This window comes from Nipponia nippon, unplaced genomic scaffold (genome assembly GCF_047370975.1).
Source record: "Nipponia nippon isolate SJK-2023a ecotype South Korea unplaced genomic scaffold, ASM4737097v1 scaffold_2, whole genome shotgun sequence".
Lineage (NCBI taxonomy): Eukaryota > Metazoa > Chordata > Aves > Pelecaniformes > Threskiornithidae > Nipponia > Nipponia nippon.
In genome coordinates this window covers 26796154-26818102 of record NW_028262336.1, presented here as the reverse complement: position 1 = coordinate 26818102, position 21949 = coordinate 26796154, and positions in this window count along the sequence as shown.

Below are 21949 nucleotides of genomic sequence, written 5' to 3'. Positions count from 1 at the left end.
TTATAATAAAAGTATGAAAACCAAAAGGGAATCTTGGCCAAGGTCAGCCTGACTTTCATAGCATATATAAAAAATTGGTAAGTATACCTCTCACCATTAGGTCCCAGATCTAAATCATGAATTGCTATTACTAAATGTTGCTTATTGATTTCATACATGTCCCAAAAACATTCAAACAGCAATATGCTCACTTAATATTGGAGAAGGGTATTTACATGGGCTTCATACATATAAAACCTTAAAATTACCATGCAAAGGAAATGAAAAAGGAGTTTTGGTGAGCTTGAATGTCATTTGTAATAGATAGGTTGCGGTCTAACTGTATAGCAAGTCTGCCTCTACCAAGAAGAGGTGTTAAGGCTGTGGGACTAAAGTCCTTGAGCACGGTGTTCACATCCTTTGAAAAGGACTCTGGGCAAAAAGAGTGCTGCTGGGTCCTCTGCAAGGTGCTCCTAGAAAATTTTCATTCCAGGGAAGGATTGTGCTAGTCTGTGAAGCAGGAACACTTTTTCTTTGAAGGAACAAATCCTCTAGATTCCAAGAAATGTGATCAGTCCTGACTGCAATAGTCCCAAAGCAAAATATTGGGTATTTTGTTTCTTACCTAAAACACTTCTCCTCCCACCCCCACCCCATATGGAAGAATCACATTTCTGACCAGATATACTTAGAGGTAAGGGGAAGAGAGGGACAGGAAATTGTGCCCCACAGACTTGTGCCCCATTTACGAAAACACGAAAAAGGGGATTAAGGTTGCTTAATGTTTAAGAGAAAGTAATTATTTTGTAGTATAACTGTGCATATGAAACAATAAAATAGATTATTGCTAGCTTTCTAGTACTTTCTGCAGTTTTTTAGCTTTCTTTGGACATCATTACATAAATGACCTATAACACTGTTTCAGGCAAGCAGACTGAAGTCACCGTAATGACTTAGCCCCTTTTTTGACAGTGCCTAGGTCTTCTTTGCAAATGAGTAACAAGAAGATGACAGGAGCCTTTGAATGTCTTTTGGGCTGTAATTATAGTTTAATGTGCTTTTTCAGTCTTCTTAGGTTTGCTTAAAATATTGTTCTTGTTGGAAATAAAACCTTTAACAGTTGAAATCTGTTCTTCCTTTAAAAGAGATTGGGTAACATGTATGGCTCAAGTGATTAGGAGTAACATTTGTCATATTACTACTATAAATCACACACCATTTTTCCAAGAAAGGAAAAAGGATAAAGAAAAAGCAAAGATTCCTTTGTATTATTACTGTGCCTAAAAATGACTGTGCAGCTGCAAAAAGAAATGAATGAGAAGCAGATATTTAATGTTTTCAGCTTGTATTTTTATATTCAGTATGTATTGGATCTTTTACCTAATCACTTTAATATGTGCTAATCAGACTTTGTCATTGGAGGCTCACCTCAGTCTGCACAAGACTGAGAACAAAGCAGTCACTTAACTCTAGTCTATTTCTTATTCTTTCCCATGAACATATATCCTCCCACTGCTTTTGAACTATCTAAGTTCTGGCTCCACGTCAAAACAATGTTATGAGACCTGATTATCTCAGCATTAAAAATGAATTTGCTATAGAAATTGTAGGATGTTTGTTTGCACAGAAATCCCATGCTACATTTTCTGCTATAGCTGACTACTTTTCCTTAAAGGGACGTTTGCAACAGGCACCTAGGAGTACCTTGTGTGCCAGCCCCACTCTTACATCTCCAGGTGCAGGAGATGCAATCCCTACCATGCCCCCTACCAGGGTTTGCTGGGGCAAGGTGCTTTCTGATCACTCTCTTTCTTCAGGCACACTTTTGAAATCTTGTTTGGAAATAGCAGAGAGCTGGAGAAAGAGAGCTCCCCAACCCAGATTTATTCCACTTGAAAGCTCCTCCTGATTTTGTCTTTTAGAGTAATTCTGTCATCTGCAGCAGGAGAGAGAAGAGGAACTGAGCTATAGAGCACCATCTGGTCCAGGGGTCACTGAAGATCTTTTAAAAAAATCCCTGCTGTTGTTTTGTGCATATGTTGGTTCAGCTCTGTCTAACATGACACGAAAGGCACTAAATAGCTAGTTTCTTCTCACTTGCCCAAATCATCATTATATTAGTCTTGTCGCTATTGTGATAAGTGTGAACGAGGACTAACATATATTTTGAATGTAAGAGATTCCTATTCATTTACAAAGGAAGTCATACTGAAATGTGAATATTCCTGGGCATGAAATATTCTTTTGTTTACATGCAAACTTTCTAATGAAACATCCTTGATATCTTACTGACTATGTGACAAGTGAAAAATTTTGTTCACAGCTAGCATATCCTGCTGATACTAGACTTTAGTATCTCCAACAGCCTAGTGACTCCTACCCAAATGTAAATTTGCTTGTAATATCTACCATCATTTTGCCTCCTAGTTACACTCTATTACAGAACCAAGAAAATGAGCTGTTAAATATTCTGACATTAAAATTGGATTCCCCTCCTTCCCCACTCCCCCCCCCAGCCCAGCAATAGCCCCCTGTTTCCTGGGCAGGCAGTTTCACCAGAGGAGATGCAAGCAGCTGTGAGAATGTGGGTCTGCATTAGCAAAGTGAACAGCTCCTGCCCACCATTTTAGCAAGCAAGCAGGCAACAAAGCTGAAGTACTGAAAGCTAAAATAACTCTCTGTGTCTTTCACAATTTATTTATTTTCTTGTTTGTTTAATTTGGACCCGTTTGCCAAGCAAGTCTGTCATGTGCTCCAGTAATCAGTTGAGCTGGCACAACTGACTGGCACTCTCTCTGAGATTGTTTTCTCTGAATTGCAGCCTGTACCCTGCTGAGATCAACCGGGAAGAAACGTGGTAGTGAATCCCAGCCGATTCTCTGCCTCAATCCAGCCATGCTCATCAGTCAAAATTGAAGGAAGCCTAGTGGGGCACACAGTTTCCTTAACTGAACAGGCCCTCATGCACCTCTGCGGAAAGAAGGATTATTATATCCAGGGGCTTTGCTTGTTTATTAATGATGATTGTCTGTCTGTATATGTGCTACAGACCCTGATGGAAATTTTTTTGTCTCTAATGTGCTGCACTGATCACCATAGAAGCTTAACTGTAAGCTCTGAGATCAATTGTGCTGGGCAAAGTCTCTGAAGTGGAGACTGATTGAGAAGAGTGATTGAGAAGAAAGCATGTCGAGAGAGTTGGTGTTTTTGCAGCTGTAAAAGAATTGGGAACTAGGTCTGCCTCAGTGTCAGCGAAGATACCATAACCAGAAATCACCCTGGTAAGCTAAGGGCATGAACAAACGACTCAGTTTTTGGTTTCTTTGGTGAGCCAAGAAGTTGTCTCAAGTGTCATTGTTATGAATACAAGTTCTGATTTTTGTTCTTGCGCATGTATGAATAGACTGGAAACTTTCTTCCCAAGGACTGTCAGCTTTTAGATACTTTTTATTAACTAGTAATACAGATAGCTAATACTAAATAAAGCAATTGCATTTATTTATTTAAGCACAACACACTAAATTTTACATGGCAGATAACAGATTATCCTTAAACGTTTTTTAAATACAATAATAAAAAAAGACAATAAAGTTGCTTTAATGTCTGCAACAACATCACCGGTTCTACATTGTCCTAGATGATTATGGATAACGTGAGTAGAGTATCCAGTGGTTGTTTTTAGGGACCCTTCAGTGGTTCTTAACAAATCTTAAAGCTTTGCTTGTTTAGTATATAAGGGTAAAGTCTTCCTAAGGCACAAAGACCTTAGTGGTCTAGAGAAGAAAAAATTGCAGAATTAGGCCAACATAATGGTCAGTTCCTACATCTTCTATGGATATGTGTGTGTGCACGTGAAGGAAGAGAGAGTGAGACAAAAGAGAGAGAGAGTTATGTTTATGATTTCCTAAAATTATTTAGAATACGTGGCGATCCCACAAACCGTTCTGGCAAAACTCTCTCAGATTTAATTTGAAATTTTGTTGATGTAAAGATTATCTCTACATCCCTAAATCCCTCTGTCTTCATGTTTCTTATTTATGTCTTACAAATAAATAACTAAGAAATTCTAGCAAGCTCCTCCTCTTTAACTTAAGTGGAGTCTTTATTCCTACTACACTAAACCAAACTGTACTAAACTAAACTATTGTGTTGGGTTTGCGTGACAAGGTTTTGGTAGCAGGGGGGCTACAGGGGTGGCTTCTGTGAGAAGGTGCCAGAAGCTTCCCCCATGTCCAACAGAGCCAATGTCAGCCAGCTCCAAGACGGATCCACCGCTGGCCAAGGCTGAGCCAATCAGCAATTGTGGTAGCGCCTCTGTGATAACATATTTAAGAAGGGGAAAAAAGTTGCTGCACAACAGTAACTTCAGCCAGAGAGAGGAGTGAGAATATGTGAGAGGAACAACAATGCAAACACCAAGGTCAGTGAAGAAGGAGGGGGAGGAGGTGCTCCAGGCGCCAGAGCAGAGGTTCCCCTGCAGCCCGTGGTGAAGACCATGGTGAGGCAGGCTGTCCCCCTGCAGCCCATGGCAGTTAGAAGTGGAGCAGATATGCACCTGCATCCCATGGAGGACCCAACACTGGATCAGGTGGATGCACTCGAAGGAGGCTGTGACCCTGTGGAGGACCCATGCTGGAGCAGTCTGTTCCTGAAGGACTGCACCCCGTGGAAATGCTGGACCCATGCTGGAGTAGTTTGTGAACAACTGCAGCCTGTGGGAAGGACTCATGTTGGAGAAGTTCATGGAGGACTGTCTCCTGTGGGAGGGACGCCATGCTGGACCAGGGGAAGAGAGTGAGGAGTAAAGAGTGGCAGAGACAACGTGTGATGAATTGACTGCAACCCCCATTCCCCATCCCCCTGTGCCGCCAGGGGAAGGAGGTAGAGAATTCAGGAGTGAAGCTGAGTCTGGGAAGAAGGGAGAAGTGGGGGAAGGTGTTTTAAGATTTGTTTTCATTTCTTATTTTCTTACTCTGATTTGATTGGTAATAAATTAAATTAATTTCCCCAATTAATTTCTATACCAGCGACTTTCTTTTCTGGAACAGGCATGTTTACTTCCCTGAGTTCCTTCTGGGCCCTCAGGTTGTCATGGCCTCGTGACCAATTTTGATCTTCTTGAACACCATTCTCCCTAAACACAGTGTCACTGCAGATAAGGTAAAGAACAGAGAAAAAACTGTGAAACAGGTAAATCAACCTAAATGGAAAACTTCTATATTCAGTATGCCCTGCTAAAAAACACCAGGCTATACTGGTTGGCATCTGTCTTAGATGTGAGACTAATAAAGGCAGGGTGGTTGACAAATTTTGGAGAAGATGAAAGGAAATGAAATTCTGTGAGATAAACCAGCTGGTGCTCTGTTCTTTTCATGACACTGTGGCACTGTCCTTCAGCACAGTCCCAACTGTGATAACGAGATGTAAAGTGCCGATACAGGACTTGTATGAAAATACCTGTCTAACTAGAAATACAGAATTCTGAAACAAAACTTACGAAAACCTGGTTAATCAAAGAAATTAGTAAAACCTACACTAATGTAGTCTTCTTGTGTCAATAATTCTCCTGGTTCCCACATTTCAGTTATTTGAAATGCATTGGGCAATGTTTACTTTTCACATTGTAACAAGAAGACACACAAACTTGGAGGGCTGTATTAACAAATGTATCCTTTATATCTGTATATTTGTTCAAATAAGCAGATTGTGTTTCTGTCCTAGTGGAGATGATGAGTCTTGCATAGGTCTTCCAGAACCATAACACATTACATTGAAGAAATAGCATCTGTGATTCTGAAGGGCTCAGTTTGATTGCCAGTCTTCTGTTACTATGAGGGTTTGTTTTTTTTTTTTTTAAATGCCATCAGATGGTTTTGCCTTCTTTCATTCAGAATGCAGATGCCAAGACAGTTTGATGGCCAATTCTGCCCAACACAATGATGACAAGAGCCATATTGCAATATTTACAATATAGTATATTTATTATTTGAAGCCCAACTTGCCAATTGTCTGTATCAACTTTTTCTACTAGTTTCTATATGAAATAGAAGCACTCAACTTTGTTTAAGTGAGTAGAAGAGCCTTTTTCTGTTTAATGGAGAGGACAAACTTAATTTATAGGAAGCCCTTCTTTTGTAACTTTTAAATAATTTATTCATTGTTCATCTAAAGTGAATACATCTGAGGAGAGTCATTTACAGTGATGAGGTATGTAACATAGTATCAATGCCCATATAAACTTGCAATAGCTAATAACCTATCCATTACTGGAATGAGAGATAGGGGAGGGAAAAAAGAAACAATAAAACCTTGAAATCTTTGGAAAAGAGCTATAAACTGATTCAGTTTCCATCTGAAATTATTATTGGATTAACAGCTTTATATTGACTTGAGTCCTCTTTTTTGTTATTCCTAGAACTCAACTCTCTGATGTCACACCACTTTTTATAACAAAATATAAACATACACATCACTGTGTGCCATTTAAAAAATACTGAAATAACCTTATGCTTACATGACTTTCTAGAGTCTTTCACATAAGCTGAAAATAATTCAATCTTACTGTTCAGAGCTGTGACCATAGAAAAGTATGTCCAGTTGATCTTATTTTTTTTCCCAGAATAGGTGAGATGAGCTAAGTTATTACCTTTCAAATAAATGCAAAACAAAGTAATTCACTAAAGATGTCTACACAATTATTCGTACCTTATTTGTTATAGATGACATGAAGTTCATGGAAAAACTTGCTAATAAAAAAATGAAAAAATTGCTTCTAGTTGCTTTACTGTCACAGTGCTAACTATTTAAATTACAATGTCATGAAACAGAACTGACGAATTGTTGGTAAAAAGTACTTTAGCTCCTCTCTTTAAGGGAAAGATAAAATTGTATTTATTACAAAGAGTAGAAAGGCATTGAAATGTTTCTTGAATTGTGTTCTCTGATGATTAGACTTCCTTAAAATGTGTGTTCTGTTTCCCATTTACCCATTTATTTAGCAGATTTGTTATTCATGGGCTACATTCTGAATATAGTCCATAAAGAACCAAGAGTTTTAGGACTAAAAACTGTGGCATGAAAATGACATTATCAGCTGGTAGGGAATGCAAATATTCAGTACTTATTGTCTTCTGGACCTGATCTAACCCACACAGAAGCCTTCAGAATTGCTACCCCTGATTTCAGTGATTTAGATGATAATCTCAGTTTACAATGCAGAGATGCTCTTGACCTAATGACTGTCGCATGTGGGAAGAATTTGAACATAAAGGAAACTTGGGTTTTTGCATAGAGGTAGCTTAGCATTTCCTTTTACAAAGTTGCATAGACTCCTGAGATACAAAGAAATACAATGTCATGTTAGGTTATAAGTACTGGCCGCTTTGGCAAAGTTAATACTCAGCCATTGGCTTCCCATTTAGAACAGAATTTCTCCATGTTTGTAATGTGTTCAATGTTGAAAGTGTAATTAATTTAGTTTTCATTTAAAATTTATTTTAATTTAATACTTCAGGGAAAATATCAAACCAAAAATATGTGTTTTCCTAAAGCTTATACTTTCTTAATAAATTGTCTATTTAACAAAGTAATTTTAGGCATAAGATTTGTAAGTCCATAGAGAACGTTAAGAACATTCATCTATTCTGGAAGTTTGAGATTTTCTTCTGTTTTAGAGAAGAGGACAAAATGAGAAAAAACAAATTTGCTATTTATAAGAAAGAAATCACAGAAAGTGTGAGTTCCAGATGACTACAGACCTAATTTTCCTCTCTCATTGCATTTAAAGTCTTTCTGAATATTTCCATGATAAATTATTTAGTCTGTCTGGCGGATGTAAAGAGAAAAGGAACTGCTGGACAGATTTAATGACAAACTTACCCCTATGCGCTTAGTTGTTTTCAGGTTGCAGTGAAGTTAAAGGAAAAACATACATAGTACAGTAATGGGTTGAGCATTTGCAGCCTTGTCACTCAGGCTTGTAGATGATTAATTATGTCTGTATGTAGAAGCTTTTAAAATATTTGAATGATGCACCTTGTTAAAAGTTTATACAACCATTTAATAGAACATTTGGCATATGTATGGGCATAACACCAGTTCAAAATCTAGGTAAATTGTCCCAGAAGGATCTGGACAATCCTCCAAAAATGCTGTATGTTTAGCTGCATCAATTTTAATGGAAGTGAGGTTCAGACACACTAGTGTGTGTGCCAATGTACTCTGTATGAATCACTGAGGATGTCCTCTATGGATACTGGTAGCCTTTTATTTAGGGTTTTGTTTTGTGGGTGGAATGTGCTTGAGCTTGGCTTGCCAAAACGGAATTTACACATTAAAAAAAAAAAAAAAAGGTATTAAACCCTTTGTTTAGAAGTACATTGCAGACTTTTGAGGTAGGCTATAGAAGGTACTAGAGTAAAACAAGCAAACATTTATGAATTCCAATTTAAATACATACTAACAGGGAAGGAAATAAATGAAAAAATATGCATTTGGTTTCAACTTTCTAGCAATAATCGATCACATAACATTTGTAACTCATAAAGCTTTAAAGTGCTGTACAACGAAAGAATTCACACTGTTAGCTTTACAGCAGAGGAGAGCAGGGAGATTAATTGTCAGCAATTTGCTCTAAATTACACATGCAATTGAAAGCACAGCTATGAATAGAGCTAAGATGTTCTGAGGAGTAATCCCCTGGCCAAGCTAGCATTAACACACTTTATTATCTACCTGGAGGCATCAGTTGATAAATCTTTCAAATGACAGAGTAGTAAGTGGAAGCCCAGATGGGAGTAGTCTTTATCTCTTTTATCACTTCTATTGCTTTTATCACTTTTATCACTTTAAGGCTGCTTTCCTCTAGGGTGAGAGTCATCAGAATCCAAAGTCCTGAGAACCAGAGAAATCTGAGAAAAACAGAGACAATACAGTCATAGAGTCATTTAGGTTGGAAAATATTTTTAAGATCATCAAGTCCAACCATTAACCTAGCACTGCCAAGTCCACCTCTAAACCATGTCCTCAAGCACCACATCTACCTGTCTTTTAAATACCTTCAGGGATGGGGACTCAACCACTTCCCTGGGCAGCCGGTTTCAGTGCCTGACTACCCTTTTGGTGAAGAAATCTTTCCTCATATCCAATCTAAACCTCCCCTGGTGCAACCTGAGCCCATTTCCTCGTCCTATCACTTGCTACTTGACAGAAGAGACCAACACCCACCTCCCTACAACCTCCTTTCAGGTAGTTGTAGAGAGCAATAAGGTCTCCCCTCAGCCTCCTCTTCTCCAGACTAAACAACCTCGGCTCCCTTGGCTGGTCCTTGTATGACCTGTTCTCTAGACCCTTCACCAGCTTCACTGCCCTTCTCTGGACACGCTCCAGCATCTCAATGTCCTTCTTGTAGTGAGGGGCCCAAAACTGAACACAGTATTCAAGGTGCGGCCTCACCAGTGCTGAGTACAGGGGACGATCACCTCCCTGGTCCTGCTGGCCACACTATTCCTGATACACACTAGGATGCCATTGGCCCTCTTAGCCACCTGAGCACACCGCTAGCTCACATTCAGCGTGCTGTTGACCAGCACCCCCAGGCCCTTTTCAGCCAGGCAGCTCTCCAGCCACTCTTCCCCCAGCCTGTAGCGCTGCCTGGGGTTGTTATGACCCAAGTGCAGGACCCGGCACTTGGCCTTGTTGAACGTCATACAGCTGACCTCAGCCCATCGATCCAGCCTGTCCAGATCCCTCTGTAGAGCCTTCCTACCCTTCAGCAGATCAACACTCCTGCCCAACTTGGTGTTCTCTGCAAACTTACTGGGGGTGCACTCAATGCCCTCATCCAGATCATCAGTGAAGATATTGAACAGGACTGGCCCCAGTACTGAGCCCTGGGGAACACCACTTGTAATGGCCACCAGCTGGGTTTGACTCCATTTACCACAACTCTTTGGGCCCTGCCATCCAGCCAGTTTTTTACCCAGCAAAGAGTATGCCCATCCAAGCCATGAGCAGCCATTTTATCCAGTAGAATGCTGTGGGAAATGGTGTCAAAGGCTTTACTAAAGTCCAGGTAGACAACATCCACAGCCTTTCCCTCATCCACAGCCTTTCCCTCGTCCACTAAGTGGGTCACCTTGTCATAGAAGGAGATCAGGTTAGTCAAGCAGGACCTGCCTTTCATAAACCCATGCTGACTGGGCCTGATCACCTGGTTGTCCTGTACATGCTGCATGATGGCACTCAGGATGATCTGCTCCATAACCTTCCCTGACACCAAGGTCAGGCTGACAGGTCTGTAGTTCCCTGGATCTTCCTTCTGGCCCTTCTTGTAGATGGGCATCACATTTGCTAACTTCCCGTCAACTGGGACCTCCCCAGTTAGCCAGGACTGCTGATAGATGATACCACCACTACACTGTTTTGTGGTTGTGATGGAGGCACTTGCAATAGCAACAGTGTAGTGATGGTGGTTGGCTGCTTTTTTTGTTTTTTTATGGCCACAGGTTTCACATCCAGGAACTTCTCTGACTTTTCATCTGCTTCTATCAATTTGCAAATCTCTTGCACACTGTCCTTCAAAGAAAGACAACCAACTAAAAGTTGAACTGTTTGGAGCAGATAGAACATAGTGACAGAAACAAAAATAGGAAAAGAGGTACAGTTACAATAAGACAAACTCTTCACTTTATTATGCTTTCCTTTACATTTTAACTATTAATGATATTGCATAAGGTTTTATAAAACCTGAAATAGGACTCCTCATACAGAAAACAGTAAGTTATTTGGTACAAAACACTGTTATTATTGATTTCTATTTTAAAACTTTCAGATTTTCTTTTTTTAAGTTACTGGGTGAACTATAATTTTAATGTACACTTCTGATTCTGTGATGCAAGATCGTGGCTCCTCTTTTGGAGCTGCAAATGTTTTCAATTTAGCTTCTTAAGCCTGGAGGTAGCACATATGACAGACAGAAAATACTTTGTTGAAATAAATATGCTTGATGTTTAAGGAATAAGCATTAAATAAGCATTTAGATTCTTCCAGGAAGGTACTGAGACGTCTAATCATCTAGTGGCACTTAACTTCTAATTTGTTGTAATTTCTACCATATCAAAATAACTTTTAACCTCTCCAACTGCTACTGAATATATATCTCTTTTGGTAAAAGACAGATAGTGATAAATAATAGAGTTTACTGAATAAAACAAAAAGACAAAAGTAGAGACTTCTGCCTGCTCTAAATTAAAATAGAAATGGACAACAATAACAAAAAATGTAATGATGCAAAAATAAACTAAATGAATGCTCTTATCTAAGAATGCATAGCAACATATGTCCTTGCTGAGCTTATTCCCTTTCTAATAAAGAAAATCTATTAAACAAACAGATTACAACTAGAAAAAGCAAATAAACATACAAAAAATGTTCACTTGGCTTCTCTAGCTTCCCTTAAAAGAATAAAACTGCACTTTAAATTAAGCATATGAAGAGAAATCTAAACTGACTAAAGTACTAGAAATGTCCATTTGATAAACATCAATACAGTCATTTAAATTAGAGATTTGTCTGTCTTCTTAGTTAAAGCCAAATAATGTTTTCTCTCTCCAAACTGTTTGGACTAAAAAATAAAAAACACTGGAACTATCTTATTTTTCAATGGCTACTTCTCTCAGTGCTTGCTAATAATATAAAAAATTGCAAAAATTAAGAGCAGTATGTGATCCATTATTTTTTAATGGATTAACTCATGAAACATAAAGTAAAAGGGATGAGTTACACTCACCAAGGTATTTAAATTCCTATATATGATTAAGTTACAGTAATAGGTCTCTGGATCTGTGTCTAAACTCATAGGATCAGAAATGCTGATACCCTTGCCAGTGCTAACTAACGCATTATTTCTCAGGATGCATTACTGAGTTCCAGATCACATTGTTTTCACTCAGAGTTTTCTTGCAGGGGAATCTACTGGGAAACATTGGAAATTACTCTTAGAGATGCATTTTAGTTAAGTGTTACAATGTTGAATGCTTTTCATTACATTTTTTGTTTTGTTTCTGCCCTTTCTCTTTGTTTCTTCTAATTTTCTTCTGCACGTTGTAGACCTAATGAGTGCAAAACCAAACCAACCTTGGATCATGTTGTTCCATCTTATAACAAGCTTGTTAAAGTTGTTTTGTAGCTTGAGGTAAACAAAAGGTTCAATGATGTTGTGCAGTTATTGAAAGATTAAGATTTAGACCATTAAAACAGAACCCTGAAGATTTAGCATTTCCCATTTGTCGCATTAAATATCACTTTGTTAATGCATTAATCATGTCCCTAGCTGCTGGCATGATTAAATTCTTCTCCATTGCCCCTTGTAACTCATAAAACTTTTCAGTGGGAAAGAATACATTCCAAAATTTGCACCCTGAATGGAAAGACAAGGCATCTGCATTTGAGCCACTCTATGTGTAGTCTGAGATATTGGCAGACTGAGATAATGTCAGCAACTAAACATGAAGGATAAGAGTGCTTGTGTGTGTCAGTGAGAGAGAGAGAGAAATCTTTTATGTGAAACTATTTTTTTAAAAGAGTGCATCCATGGAATCCAAGGCTTATAGGAAGTTCCAGTAGAGCAGAAAACCGCTTTTACACCAACAGATATATAGCATCTTCTTTAAGCTACTTAGTGTTTTCCTGACCATATTCAGGAGTAAGTGGCTGGTAGTCATTTAATCAAGGACCAGTGTCAGTGAGTTGTCAGAGACCTGGATTTTTTTATTTTTTGTTTTATTTTTCCGAGAACTGTGTATGCCCAAAGTTTATTCAATAGTACAGCTGTGGGTCATGAACTGGTTCCCTAAAAGCTATGAATATTCAACCTTTAAAAATGTTGAGGTATCAATTTGACTTCTCACTTTTGTCTGTAAGTATTTTGAATTTGACAGTGCTCTGGAAATGTTTTGACAGGTGTGTGGACTGACGTCTAGGAGACAGAAAGTAAGCGATGTTCCGACAGTGATGCGCAGGACTAGTCAATGACTTGGGAGGATGTTTTTATTATTTGCATTTAAAGGAATAAGTATAATGACATATGTCTCACTTCCATTTCTATAGCTAGAAATAATTTATCCATCAGCCTGCAGAACAACAGAGGTATTTGGGAATCCAATTAAAAAATTCTGGGTTTGATAATTCCATTTCTAGCAAGCTGATGGTAACAGATGATAAGATGATAGGGTCCACTACCTCTTTAGATGATTAAGATCTAGAGGACACCTTTTGGGCCTGAAGACTTGAAGTCTTACAAAATCATGTTGAACTTCTTATTAGCTCAGTGAAAGACACAAAAGATTTTTCAGAACTTTGCTAAGTTACAAGGATCTAATCTAGGCTATGCAGGTGCCTCGAATTCTGTTTCATTTTGTTTTTAATTCCAGAAAGCTACATAACAAAGATGTGGGGAGGATACAAATAAAATAAACAACAGAAATAAAGTTAGGCAATACAGAATTAGAAGCAAAAAGGAGACATATTAGGATATATATAGGTACCTCAGTCTTCCATAAATACGTGGAGAAGTACCGCTGCGTTTCAGTCCTACATTTTCTTCAGATTTTCTGAGAGGTAGTACAGCCATTTTTGAGTGTTTCAGTCCCCTTTCCATTAGAGGGCTATTGAAGGATTATTAGCAGCTAATTGAAACACACAGGCAAGCTATATTTAAGCAACGCTTGTAGAAAGGTACGAGGGGAAAGTAATACATGGAAGAATGGATGTGTGGATGTGAAGGGACAGAAAGCATTGCAGAGAAGATGTAACAGACTATATGTCATGAGCATAATAGTTGGGAAATGAGAAGCAATGGAAGAAATAGATACTGAAATAGCTAATTATTTATGCAGGAAATCAATGTAATTAACTGTAAAGCAGTGATCAAGAAGACAATCAATAGAACAATGGATGAACTAAACAATCACATAATCAAAGGTTAAGGTAAACACACAGACAATTCAGGGTATATAAATCACAGACTATATTAGTCAGGTAGTAGATACATTAGGTGAATCATCAATAAATGAAACTATTCATTAAGCAATAAACCAGTTAGAGATCCATGCAATTAAATAAACAGAAAATGTTGAGTTCAAAGAAAAATATCTGAAGGAGTGAGACATTTAGAAGCAGGCTAGAGGGTGAGTTAAAATGCCAAGAGTGGACAAAACCATCCAGGAAAGGAAGGCCAATGTAAAAAATGCATGGCAGTGGTGGGCAGTATGGACAGGATGCCAGCTTCAACAAACATGCAGGTGAGCTCTTTCTTGTTGGAGAGCGTTGCTGCTGCTGCCATCATTGACATTAACAGGCCACACTTAGAAATAAGAAGCCACATCCTTATTTCTAGGAAATTTGTGGATGCTTAGAGCAATGTCCAAACTTTTGGTCCAGAATAATAATCACTTGGGAGGCAATTTGTTTAATAACACATGGTATTTCCAGGAGTAAATATATGACATGATCAGAATGAGCTTGCCGTGAAGTGATGAACGATGATTTGGCTACTGTGATATAAATGTTCTGTAACATTACATTTTAAATATGGAAGAGATTTCTGGAGTTTTCTTCCAGCCTTAGTATCTCTGAAAAGTTCAGTATTCTACTTTGTATTCCAATAAAGTAAAGAGAAGTTGATAGGACTTGCCCTTTCTTGAACACTTTGCTTTCATGCACCACTGCTTTTCCCATTGTGCGTATAAAATTTCTTCAAATGTACATGCAGGTACAATACCAAGCACTGAAGGCATGTGCTGTTTGATTTAAAATTTAACCAGTTTAAACCATGATATTTGGAATATATTTTTTCTGAAGAGAGCCAGAATTCAAATGTATTTGCTTTTATGGTACTTTACTCGTACTAAGCAACAAAAAGCCTGGTAAGCAGCTCAATAATCTCTGTAGGGATAGTAACAGTTATAAAAGACAAAGTAGTCAGAATAGTTCTTGTCTGTCTCCCAGGTTTATCAAATGAATTCTTAACATCAAATAAAGATGTGCCTTTAAAAGAATAAAGAATCTTCAGAAAAGCCTCAGTAGCAGATAATCAGGACTTTCTCAGCCGAAGACATATTTGGTTGTAGTAAATTTGACTGTACTGGTAGGTCTCTCAAGAACACCGAAGGGCAAAGTCTGTAACAGGAATTAATGAGTTAATGGCAAAATCCCATGGTTCTTCACAGCTTTGTGCCATTCTGCAATGGGACCTCTCACACCCCATCTGTCTACTCAGTTCCTTCTCAAAAAGGAGTCCTCTAAATTATGCACAGATAAGGGAGTTTGAATAACCTCTGTGCATTTCATTTTTTTTTCCTAGGCTGTACAAATCTCTTACTGAAACCTTATTTTGTGAAATGGAACATCTGAAGGAGGTGAATGCTTTTTGAAAACAGAGTAACAAATGAAATGGATGCTCTGTTATGTAATCTTCAAAATTAAAATGTAAAATTTTATAGTATTATCTGGACAGTTCTATTATTTGGCTTAATGGCTTAAAAAGATTAAACAGTAATTCAACGCAATCTCAGGAAATACAATGTTTTGGTGTTCTAGACAGATGACCGTAAGATAGGTAGATAGTTCAACTTTATAGTACAATAAAGCATAACTGTGTAAGACATACCAATAAATGCCCTATTTACTTACTGTGACTCCATATGACCATGAATAATCTCATAATCTTCTTTGAATGTAATAAATTAAATGTTTGGCAGTTTCTATGCATGTTGCTTTTGACTCAGAAAAGATAACGTGTTCCTCTGAATGAGCTAAAAAGTACTTTTTTCCTTTTTGTTGTTGCATACTTATTTGAGAGGGAGGTTGAATGCCACTTCCCTATTTATGAGAATAAAACATTTCTAACTTTGCTTACAGAAACAGAATTTACTAGGACAAGATATGGTTTTACAACCAGGAATTTTCATAGTTAGCAGTAAACCCACTAATTAGTAAAACCACTAATTAGAATAGAACAGTAATTAGTAAAACCACTTTACTGCTTTATCATTAGTAAAACCACTAATAATTTTATCTAACATTATAGCTTCTTATAAACTTAACTATGGTAGCTGGGATACTGTTAAGGGCAAGATGTGATGACAACTCTGGTGATACTTCACAAAACATTTTAGTGTATAGATTATGCAAAAGAGATTTAATTTAAGAGAAAGAAATATCAAAAGCTAAACATCTAGTCAGTGAAACTGTACTCAGTTTTGGTGTCAGAGAACAGAAGGAAGTTATGAATATTTGTGGTAGAAATGAAAATTTTCCCTATTATACTCAAAAAGTTCTTAACTAATTTTTTGGCAGATAAGATGCCAGCACTGCATAAACATGTAACTATTGGGTTTAGTTAAAAAAAAAAAAAACAAACAAAACAAAAAAACAACTTTGCATTGTAAAGACAATCTCTGCTTCTGTCATTCACTCTGATCTTTCTTTCTGGATGAAAGCTTCTGAGAAAGTTGTGGATAAGCAGCTACAGAGTCCTTTCATTTTGCTTTAGGTCTGGGTATGAAATAAAAATCAGTTTGATCATGCTGATTGAAGATTTCTCATATTATAGTAGGATGCCAGATAACCATGCTGATTCTCTTACATCTGTCAACAGCTTTTTGGAGTTCATTAACCAGGAGCTTTTGTCGAGACAACTTTCATCTTTGAAGGGGGTGAAATGACACTGGCTTGCATGTCACTGCTTTTTCTGCTCTGCGGATCTGCAGTTGGCAATGTTATTCAATTGCTCTCTCACACTCAAGGATTTCACAGTTCCTTTTCTTTGGCACCTTCTATGAGAGAGAACTTGGTTTAGGCCAGCCAAAGGCCACTCTCCAGCCCACAAATTGTGAATCAGTAATGGCTGGATAGTGCAGTAAGAGGACATGTGTATGCAGAGGCCTGTGGATTCCTCAAAATGAAGATTGTTGCCAGGTCTATTCAAGCAGTGTTTGCAGTCTGCCCATACATTGGGGACGTGAGGGAGACAGAGCATAGCATCAGGGATCGCTTTTTCAGGTCAGGATAGATGGTGTCTTTGAATTTGCTTGAGCTGTAGCCATCTTGCTGAGAACTGCTAAGAGAAATTTTGAAAGTGACAGCTCCTTCCGAATGATCCATGATATAATCACCTTGTTCAGTCTTTGTACCATCATGCACTTCTGAAGGCAACATTTGTTTCTGTTCTTGTCTGTGATCTTTATCACCTCAGTTCATCTTATCTTTTATGAGTGTTTGTAGGTCTTCACTAGAGTTTTCCAAACTTGCCATTGGTTTTCTAAAATCCACTTTATCTCCAGGCACTTTTCAAGGCCAGTTTGAAATGCCCTTTTTCTACAGATGTTTTTTGTTTCTTTTTTTTTTTTCTTCTAATGTTTTTATTACAGAAATACATTGCTGAAACTTGAAATAATTTTATGCTGGAACAAAGCACCAAATCACAAATAGGTTCTGTTATGCATTGCTGCCAAATGCACTAGTATAACTAGCTAACCTTGATGGAAATATGTCTTCATTTTAGCCATAGATTTTTTGAAATCTTCCTGTACATGTAGATTCTTTGGGAATATTATTACCAAATTATTTATTTGTAAAATATGGACACGTTCCCATGCAATTATTTCTTTGTCTTTAGTTTTAATCCCACATTCAGTGAATGACGATGAATGCCATGAGACACATTTCAGAGAATTCAAAGTTAGAATGACATTTTTTAAACTGTGAGTCTGGAAAGTGTTGAGAGTCACAAACCACCACATAAAGTGAGTCATCCTTGGTTTATATCAACAAGACCTGGCAGATACAGTATGTAAACTAGCTTATGAAAATGTATGAGTGTGTTGCAGGGTCCTCCCTTGGGAATATTATTGGTTAATTTTTTTTCATTAATAGCATTCTGCTGGAAGATATAATGGATGTTGACACAATATCTCCTGTTTCTTCCATTCCAGCAGGTATAGAGGGAATGTAAAGACCAGAGGCAAAATGTTTCACGTCCTCTTTTTCCTCCTGTCAGAACTGTTTTCCTCTAAACCTTACAAATATAAAGGAAATCAATGCAGAAGCTTCATGTGAAAGTCTGCAGAAACCATTGCACATTTGAACAGTGAGAGAGGAATGCAGGAAGCCTGACTTCATTTTTTTCATAGACAGTGGGATGCACTGTCACCATGAAATGTAAATCTTTCCATGGAAAATCAGTTTTCCAAAAATGATATTTACCAGGCAGCTATGTTTCAAATATTGCATAGTCTGAAAATGCTGGTCCCTTTTGGTTTTGGTCAAATGCAGAGCAGCTGCAAACATTCATTTTATATTTCTGAGGATAGATTTTATGGTTATTTTCTAGACAGCTAGTATAAGGCAAGTTCATCTTCCTTGTGAATAGTAACACCTCCCCTCTCACATGTACATACTCAGTGCATGCAGTCAGCAACCCATACCTACATAAAACACATTACATAAATTATTGCCATTCAGGAATCTCTCTCCATTTAAGATGAAAATAGTTGGGTTTGATGTGTTTTCTGTCTGTATTTTCTTCCATCATGCCACATCAAATGAGCAAGCACCTTAAAACAGGAAAAAGGCTAAATGGTTACTACAATTGGTGTCATCTTACGTAGTGCAGAGAGAGCTTCAAAAGGTTGTAAAAAAATAACCAATAGTCGTTCTAAAACACTGCATTACTACATCATTGTAGTTTTGGTTAGTTTTGTTGTTTTTTCTTGCATAGGAAATATATTTTAGAAATAGGAAGAAAACTTATATTAATGTAAGAGGACACTCCTGCTTTTGTCATTCCCATTTAAAAGATAAGAAAATCCAAAAGGGAGATTTTTCAAGATATAAATGTTTACTACCCTTTGCAGTACCAATATTTCTATTACAGGTAAGAGTGTATTACTAGCATTATGTAAAGTAGTGATTCATTCCCATTCAAAATACCATAAATGATTTGTTATCTATCACAAGAAAAATAAATTGAAGCTGAAATACCAGAACCACTTTGGTTGCGAAAATGTCATTATAATGATTCACAGGAATGTGGAGAGGAGACAAAATAAGCTAACTTGCTTTGTCTAACAAAAAAAGGCTGAATGGAATATCACTGATGTATATGGATATATCATTATGGTAAATGTTTGCAGCAAAGAAAATATGTAGACACAACAATAAATGAGCATAAGTTTTCAGTAAATAAATTTAGGTTGGAAATTAAAGTCTCTAGCAATCAATGGAGTGAGGATCTGGAACAGCCTGGGGAAAATCAAAAGAGCTACAGGAGCTAGAAACTTAGATGATTTTAAGATAATGCTCCATATATGCAGTAGGTGACTACATGAGCTATCTACGTATAATAAGCAGGGTGCTCAATTCAGTGACCCAAGACATTTTTTCTTGTATAAAGGTTATTAGTCACGTAACAGCTGACCTGTTTTTTCAAAGACCCCCTACAAATGCATTATCTAAGTCCACACATTACAGTGGTAAGCAAGGATGCTGCAAGACTGAAATGAAGCAGTGAAATTAGATAGAAATTTAAATCACTTTAATGTATGTTTTATTTTGAAGAATATTTTTCTCATTTTACAGAACATGTATTTTTTAAGTCAGAGAGGTCAATTTCAAAATCTGTTTAGGATTGTTTATTAATTTGCATTTCAAATCTGTTGTATTTTTTACCAATATATGACACTTCTAGTTTCAAGGGTTTGTAAAATAATTCTGGGTACTATACTATGTTAAAATAAAAATGGCATTTAATTCTAGAATGGAAAAGTACCTATTTTTTAAAACTGGTTTCCTATAACCTGATATGTAATAATGTTGAGATCAATTTAATCTCATTTTTTGTACTTGCAGAGTTTTCAAAATGTAATCTCTTAATGATCTTTTACTGTCATGAATAAAGTTAATCTGAATCATAGAGACAAGCTAATTGCAATGAAACTTGCAGATACCTTTGATCTGAAATGTAGTGTATTATTAATAATAATCTTTTTCTCCTCATTAAAAGGACAAAAATGAACATATTGAATATAATTTAACATTCATTTTCAGGACCAATATTATATATTGCCTCTTTGATTCAAGCTTGCTTGTTTTCTTTTTGACTCATTGACCAGAAAAAAAAAAAGATAGAAATGAAGAAGCTAAAAAGATAATTTTCTTTAAATTAGAAGACAAGATGTTAATGGTCTCAACTAAGTGTTCTCAGCAGGAAGCTTTATAACTAGAACTTTTATTATTGAAGAAACATATTCAGGCTACTAGGGTAAGTGAATAAGCCAAGACTGCAGAAACTGCTTTAGAGTGGTGGTTTACGGTCAATAATAGGCATCCGAGCAGTTATTTACTGCCATGAGTATCTAAGAGTCAGTCTTTCATCCCTCTTTTTATTTTCCTATAATCTGGAGCACAAACAAAATATACTTATCAGCAATGTCTCAATATCAGAACTTAAATTTTCTGTTTATCTGTATCTCTGTAAAAATCTAGATTTTGGAATGAAAAATAAATGTTTTAAATTTTCACTCTGAATTTTAAAATTTTAAAATCAGTCAGCTTGAGATTGAGACATGTCATGCTGAAAATGTAGTACAATTGCCCCTGTTACAAGGAAACTAGAAATATCAATTATGTCATGAAAAAGTCAGGAAACGGAAGGATGAACATACATTAATATTCTGTATTATCATTAGGCAATTAGTTCCATGAAATGCTATATAGTGTATAAAAATGTAAATCTTTTTATTGCTTTTAAATGCTTCTTTTGTATTTCATTTTCTTGATGCAGTAAATTAATTATCTGTCATGTAAAAATGTTTATTTTTAATCACATTTAATCTGTTCTCTGTTATTTTTACTGAGTATCAGCTATTTCTTCGTTATTAACAAACTCGAGTCCAGCTAACGTTATTCCTGCCATTCATATGCTATTATATGTCACCTTCTATTTTTTTTCATTTGATTGTTCTGCAAAATCTATTTCCAGAACAGTTTTCAGTTCAGCTCTTTTTATCAGTTGGGCTGTTCTAGAAAAATATTCAGCTTGTTTAAAATGAAGGGAGGGTAACTCCAAACTCCTCTCTGTCAGTCAAATCCATTTTAGCCAAAGCTTTAAGCAAATTAAATAAAATTCGAAAAGCTGGTCTATTGCATCATCTGACAGAGCTCATGGGATGTGATATTCAAACTCTATCTGAGGTCCTTACGATTCTGTATCCTGAAATTTTTTCCTAGGGGTTGCTGACTTCAAACCAAGGATGAGATGTATATGTGTCAGATCAACAAGTCTGTGGCTGTGCATGTGGGAGGGATTTGGATGTACTATGTCAATATATCTACACGTGTTTGTAAAATCAGGTATATTTCCTGTAGGCTTTAATTTTTTCTGCTGAACATACTCCAAACAGCAAACATGTAGGTAGCATCAATTATGTTCTATATAGCAGGTAAAAGTAAAAACCACCTTCTTTTAAGTAATCACATCATTATAAGCATGTCTTAATTTGTTGGTATAGGCTTTCCAGTTTCTTGATGTTATATGAAATCTTAAGTATAAATGTCTGTTTAAAAAAAAATCGCCTAGGGACATTTGGGTTATTTAAGACTCACATTTATAAGTGCCTATGATATAATTATCATGTTTGATGCTAGCTCATTTTTGACTAAAAAAAAAGGTCTTCAACAACATTCACTATGATTTCCAAAAGTAGATATTCCTTTATACACCCTGTATGCATTAATTCCTTCCATTGCTCTGGCAGTACAACTTGGGTCCTACAGATAGTATTGCCCCTCAAGCTATCAAAGTCTGCTTTATCTAAGAAACTGGTGAACTTCATAGGCAGTAGTCAATTTGTGGTTCCCAAGCTTCAGCTTCATAGTACCTTTCATTAGACAAGTACTTGCTTTTACTGAT